The 7,140-nt window shown below is 41.1% G+C and overlaps 1 non-coding gene across 1 annotated transcript; it reads left to right on the top strand.

The window, feature by feature from the left end:
* The first annotated feature begins 3,863 nt into the window (after positions 1-3,863).
* On the top strand, positions 3,864-3,971 carry LOC112714041 (small nucleolar RNA R71). The gene has a single exon (XR_003158998.1). It is a non-coding gene; the product is annotated as a small nucleolar RNA R71 (small nucleolar RNA).
* Positions 3,972-7,140: the final 3,169 nt, after the last annotated feature.

The following is a 7,140-nucleotide window of genomic DNA, read 5'->3' as shown; positions in this document are numbered from 1 at the left end:
TTAAGAACATTTTTCATTTAAGAAAGGTGATGGATTCATAGGACATTTATAACTTTAAGGCATAGACTCTAAGACACTAATGATCATGTAATAAAACACAAACATAGATAAACATAAGCATAAAAATTCTAAAAACAAGAAAATAAAGAACAAGGAAATTAAAGAACGGGTCCACCTTAGTGATGGCGGCTTGTTCTTCCTCTTGAAGATCTTATGGAGTGCTTGAGCTCCTCAATGTCTCTTCCTTGCCTTTGTTGCTCCTCTCTCATGATTCTTTGATCTTCTCTAATTTCATGGAGGAGAATGGAATGTTCTTGGTGCTCCACCCTTAGTTGTCCCATGTTGGAACTCAATTCTCCTGGGGAGGTGTTGATTTGCTCCTAATAGTTTTGTGGAGGAAAGTGCATCCCTTGAGGCATCTCAGGGATTTCATGATGAGTGAGATCTCTTGTTTGCTCCATCCTTTTCTTAGTGATGGGCTTGTCCTCATCAATGAGGATGTCTCCCTCTATGTCAATTTCGACTGAATAACAGAGGTGACAAATAAGATAAGGGAAGGCTAACCTTGCCAAGGTAGAGGACTTGTCTGCCACCTTATAAAGTTCTTGGGATATAACCTCATGAACTTCTACTTCCTCTCCAATCATGATGCTATGAATCATGACAGCCCGGTCTATAGTAACTTCGGACCGGTTGCTAGTGGGAATGATTGAGTGTTGGATAAACTCCAACCATCCTCTAGCCACGGGCTTGAGGTCATGCCTTCTCAGTTGAACCGGATTCCCTCTTGAATCTCTCTTCCATTGAGCGCCCTCTTCACAAATGTCTATGAGGACTTGGTCCAACCTTTGATCAAAGTTGACCCTTCTAGTGTAGGGGTGTTCATCTCCTTGCATCATGGGCAAGTTGAATGCCAACCTTACATTTTCCAGACTAAAATCTAAGCATTTTCCCTGAATCATTGTAAGCCAATTCTTTGGGTCCGGGTTCACACTTTGATCATGGTTTTTGGTGATCCATGCATTGGCATAGAACTCTTGAACCATTAGGATTCTGACTTGTTGAATGGGGTTGGTAAGAACTTCCCAACCTCTTCTTCGGATCTCATGTCGGATCTCCGGATATTCACTCTTTTTGAGTTTGAAAGGGACCTCGGGGATCACCTTCTTCATGGCCACAACTTCATAGAAGTGGTCTTGATGCACCCTTGAGATGAATCTCTCCATCTCTCATGACTCGGAGGTGGAAGCTTTTGCTTTCCCTTTCCTCTTTCTAGAGGTTTCTCCGGCCTTAGATGCCATAAATGGTTATGAAAAAACAAAAAGTAATGCTTTTACCACACCAAACTTAAAAGGTTTGCTCGTCCTCGAGCAAAAGAAGAAAGAAGAGAGTAGAAGAAGAAGAAATAGAGGAGATGGAGGTGGCTTTGTGGTTCGGCCAAGGGGGAGAAGTAGTGTTTAGGTTGTGTGAAAATGAAGGAGTGAAGATGGGTTTATATAGGAGTGGAGAGGAGGTGTATGGTTTGGCCATAATGGGTGGGTTTGGGAGGGAAAGTGGTTTGAATTTGAATGGTAAGGTAGGTGGGGTTTTATGAAGGATGGATGTGAGTGGTGAAGAGAATAGTTGGATTTGATAGGTGAGGGGTTTTTGGGGAAGAGGTGTTGAGGTGATTGGTGAATGAGTGAAGAAGAGAGAGAGTGGTGGGGTAGGTGGGGATCCTGTGGGGTCCACAGATCCTGAGGTGTCAAGGAAAATTCATCCCTGCACCAAGTGGCGAGCAAAAATGCTCCTTCTGCCAATTCTGGCGTTAAACGCCGGGCTGGTGCCCATTTCTGGAATTTAACGCCTGCTTCTTGCCCCTTCCTGGCATTTAACGCCAGTCTGGTGCCCCTTTCTGGCGTTAAACGCCCAGAATGGTGCCAGACTGGGCGTTAAACGCCCATTTGCTGCCCTTACTGGCATTTAAATGCCAGCAAGTTTTCCTTCAGGGTGTGCTGTTTTTCTTTCTGTTTTTCATTCTGTTTTTGCTTTTTTTAATTGATTTTGTGACTTCCCATGATCATCAACCTATAAAAGACATAAAATAACAAAGGAAAATAGATAAATATAACATTGGGTTGCCTCCCAACAAGCGCTTCTTTAATGTCAGTAGCTTGACAGTGGGCTCTCATGGAGCCTCACAGATGTTCAGAGCAATCTTGGAACCTTCCAACACCAAACGTAGAGTTTGAATATGGGGGTCCAACACCAAACTTAGAGTTTGGTTGTGGCCTCCCAACACCAAACTTAGAGTTTGGCTGTAGGGGCTCTGTTTGACTCTGTTTTGAGAGAAGCTCTTCATGCTTCCTCTCCATGGTTACAGAGGGATATCCTTGAGCCTTAAACACAAAGGATTCTTTATTCACTTGAATGATCAATTCTCCTCTATCAACATCAATCACAGCCTTTGCTGTGGCTAGGAAGGGTCTGCCAAGGATGATGGATTCATCCATCCACTTTCCAGTCTCTAGGACTATGAAATCAGTAGGGATGTAATGATCTTCAACTTTTACCAGAACATCCTCTACAAGTCCATAAGCTTGTTTTCTTGAATTGTCTGCCACCTCTATTGAGATTTTTGCAGGTTGCACCTCAAAAATCCCTAGCTTCTCCATTTCAGAGAGAGGCATGAGGTTTATGCTTGACCCTAGGTCACACAGAGCCTTCTTGAAGGTCATGGTGCCTACTGTACAAGGTATTGAGAACTTCCCAGGGTCCTGTCTCTTTTGAGGTAATCTCTGCCTAGTCAAGTCATCTAGTTCTTTGGTGAGCAAAAAGGGTTCATCCTCCCAAGTCTCATTACCAAATAACTTGTCATTTGGCTTCATGATTGCTCCAAGGTATTTAGCAACTTGCTCTTCAGTGACATCTTCATCCTCTTCAGAGGAAGAATACTCATCAGAGTTCATGAATGGCAGAAGTAAATCCAATGAAATCTCTATGGTCTCAGTGTGAGCCTCAGATTCCTATGGTTCCTCATTAGGGAACTCCTTGGAGGTCAGTGGACGTCCATTGAGGTCTTCCTCAGTGGCGCTTACTGCCTCTTCCTCCTCTCCAAATTCGGCCATGTTTATGGCCTTACACTCTCCTTTTGGATTCTCTTCTGTATTGCTTGGAAGAGTACTAGGAGGGAGTTCAGTAACTTTCTTACTCAGCTGACCCACTTGTGCCTCCAAGTTTCTAATGGAGGACCTTATTTCAATGAAACTTTGAGTGGTTTTGATTAGATCAGAGACCATGGTTGCTAAGTCAGAGTGGCTCTGCTTAGAATTCTTTGTCTGTTGCTGAGAAGATGATGGAAAAGGCTTGCCATTGCTAAACCTGTTTCTTCCATCATTATTGTTGTTAAAACCTTGTTGAGGTCTCTGTTGATCCATCCATGAGAGATTTGGATGATTTTTCCATGAAGGATTATAGGTGTTTCCATAGGGTTCTCCCATGTAATTCACCTCTTCCATTGAAGGGTTCTCAGGATCATAAGCTTCTTCTTCAGATGAAGCGTCCTTAGTATTGCCTGGTGCAGCTTGCATTCCGGACAGACTTTGAGAAATCATATTGACTTGCTGAGTCAATATTTTGTTCTGAGCCAGTATGTCATTCAAAGTATCAATCTCAAGAACTCTTTTCTTCTGATTCGTCCCATTGTTCATAGGATTCCTTCCAGAAGTGTACATGAATTGGTTATTTGCAACTATTTCAATGAGTTCTTGAGCTTCTGTAGGCGTCTTCTTCAGATGAAGAGATCCTTCAGCAGAGCTGTCCAATGACATCTTGGACAGTTCAGACAGACCATCATAGAAGATACCTATGATGCTCCATTCAGAAAGCATGTCAGAAGGACACTTTCTGATCAATTGTTTGTATCTTTCCCAAGCTTCATAGAGGGATTCACCTTCCTTCTGTTTGAAGGTTTGGACTTCCACTCTAAGCTTACTCAATTTTTGAGGTGGAAAGAACTTTGTCAAGAAGGCATTGACTAGCTTTTCTCAAGAGTTCAGGCTTTCTTTAGGTTATGAGTCCAACCATATCCTAGCTCTGTCTCTTATAGCAAAAGGGAATAGCATAAGTCTGTAGACCTCAGGGTCAACCCTATTAGTCTTGGCAGTGTCACAGATTTGCAAGAATTCAGCTAAAAACTGATGAGGATCTTCCAATGGAAGTCCATGGAACTTGCAATTCTGTTGCATTAGTGAAACTAATTGATGCTTATGCTCAGAGTTGTTTGCTCCAATGGCAGGGATAGAGATGCTTCTCCCATAGAAGTCGGGAGTAGGTGCAGTAAAGTCACCCAGCACCTTCCTTGCATTGTTGGGATTATTGTTGTTTTCGGCTGCCATGTCCTCTTCTTGTTTGAAGATTTCTGTTAGGTCCTCTACAGAGAGTAGTGCTTTAGCTTCTCTTCGCTTTCGCTTCAAGGTCCTTTCAGGTTCAGGGTCAGCCTCAACAAGAATGCTTTTGTCTTTGCTCCTGCTCATATGAAAGAGAAGAGAACAAGAAAATATGGAATCCTCTATGTCACAGTATAGAGATTCCTTGAGGTGTCAGAGGAAAACAAAAATAGAAGGAAGAGGTAGAAGAATTTGAACTTAGAAAGATAGAGTTCGAATTGTGCATTGAGGAGGAGTGTTAGTCCATAAATAGAAGGATGTGAGAAGAGGGGAAGAAATTTTCAAAAATCAAAGTGAATTAATTAAAAGAAATTTTGAAAAAATGGTAATTGATTTTTGAAAACTAAGATTGAGAAAGAAATAAAGTGATTTTGAAAAAGATTTTGAAATTGGAAATCAAAGAGATATGATTGAAAACTATTTTGAAAAAGATGTGATTAAAAAGATATGATTTGAAAAAGATTTGATTTTGAAAAATTTTGAAAACTTGAAAAAAAATTTGCATTAAAAACAAAATCTTCCCTCTTGTGCCATCCTGGCGTTAAACGCCCAGAATGGTATCCATTCTGGCGTTTAACGCCCAAAATGCTACCCTTTTGGGCGTTAAACGCCCAGCCAGGCACCCTGGCTGGCGTTTAAATGCCAGTTTTCCTTCCTCACTGGGCATTTTGAACGCCCAGCTTTTTCTGTGCAATTCCTCTGCTGTATGTTCTGAATCTTCAATTCTCTGTATTATTGACTTGAAAAGACACAAATTAAAATTTTTTTTGGATTTTTAATGATGAGGAATAATCAAAATGCAACTAAAATCAAATAAACAATGCATTCAAGACACCAAACTTTGAAGTTTGTATACTACTAACACTAACAAATTGAGAATGCATATGAGAAACACAAAACACACAAAACAAGAGAATTTAAAGATCAGAGCAAGTAAATCATCAAGAACAACTTGAAGATCAATGAAGACACATGAATGATTTCGAAAAATGCAAGAAGAACAGAAACATGCAATTGACACCAAACTTAAAATGAGACAGTAGACTCAAACAAGAAATATTTTTGGTTTTTATGAATTTTGTAAATTTTTTTTTCGTTTTTTCGAAAATTATATGGAAAAGAAAATAAAGAGATTCAAAATTTTTAATAAGAATTCCAGGAATCATGCAATGTTAGTCTAAAGCTTTAGTCTAAAGAAATTAGACATGGCTAGCCAAGCTTCAGTAGGATATTACATTCAAGAGCTAAATTGATGAGAATCAATCAGCTTTGGTGATGATAAGAACATCACCTTGAAACTCTAGAATTCATTCTTAAAAATTCTGAAAAATACCTAATCTAAGCAACAAGATGAACCGTCAGTTGTCCAAACTCAAACAATCCCCGGCAACGGCGCCAAAAACTTGGTGCACGAAATTGTGATCATCAATGGCGCCATCAACATGGTACGCTCAATTACAATCTCAACTCTTTATCACAACTTCGCACAACTAACCAGCAAATGCACTGGGTCGTCCAAGTAATAAACCTTACGCGAGTAAGGGTCGATCCCACGGAGATTGTTGGTATGAAGCAAGCTATGGTCATCTTGTAAATCTCAGTCAGGCAGATTCAAATGGTAATGGAGGATTAATGATTAAAAGATGAATAAAACATAAAATAAAGATAGAGATACTTATGTAATTCATTGGTGAGAATTTCAGATAAGCGTATGGAGATGCTCTGTCCCTTTCGTCTCTCTGCTTTCCTACTGTCTTCATCCAATCCTTCTGATGACAAGTCATCATATACCCATTTTTCAAGCTAATTTCACTTGTTTTATTAATCTTTATGCACTTTCTTGCATCCTAAGTAAGTGATTTGGAATGAAAATGCATAACTTCTTTAAATCAAACAACCACCATGAAATTAATGTTAACTCATAAGGTTTAAGTTGAATTTAATTGATTTTTAATTGATTTATAAGCCTTGTGAATTTAGTGATACTTTGAGTGGTTGTTTTGGTTGATTGTAGGTGAAGAAAAGAAGAAAAGAGAAAGCGTGGCTTAAGGAAGCGTGGCTCAAGGAGAAAAAGGCGTGGCGCATAAAGGAGAGAGCAAGCATTGCCCTCCACAAGGGCACACTGCCCTCTAGGAGGGCAACATAAGGGAACAAAGCTTGAAAGGCAACTCTGCCCTGCCCATCACAAGGGCAGAGCACAATATTGTGCCTTGGATCAAAGAAGAGCAAAACTTTGCCCTGCCCTCCACAAGGGCAGTATCGGGCCTTCATGGAAAATAAATCAAAGGAAAAAGTCTACCAATGCTTGCCACAAGAGTTGAACACGGGACAATGAGGAAGCAAGGAACTAAGCTTCATTATGGTGCCAAGAAAGCCAAGGAAAAGGAGTAGCGTGTGTTTCGGCCATGTCTCGAACGCGGGACTTCAGTTTGGAAACACTGCCCTGGGCAGGGCAGCATTTTATTGTGGCACGGCCAGCGCACCAACCTGGCGCATCAAAGCATCATCCGGCAGCACCAACAGCGCGCACAGGCACCAAAATGGCGCACCAGAAATTTCTGCCTTGCGAGGGCAGGGCAGCATCCTGCAGCACACACCAATGCACCACGCTCGCACCAAGGCTGCACGCATCAATTTTCTGCCCTGCCCTCCACAAGGGCAGGGCAGCCTCCTGGAAGCTAATTCTTCATGGGCTAAAATTGGATTAAAAATC

This window comes from Arachis hypogaea, chromosome 9 (genome assembly GCF_003086295.3).
Source record: "Arachis hypogaea cultivar Tifrunner chromosome 9, arahy.Tifrunner.gnm2.J5K5, whole genome shotgun sequence".
NCBI lineage: Eukaryota > Viridiplantae > Streptophyta > Magnoliopsida > Fabales > Fabaceae > Arachis > Arachis hypogaea.
The sequence above is the reverse complement of the archived record's forward strand: the minus strand, read 5'-3'. Positions and strand labels throughout refer to the sequence as shown.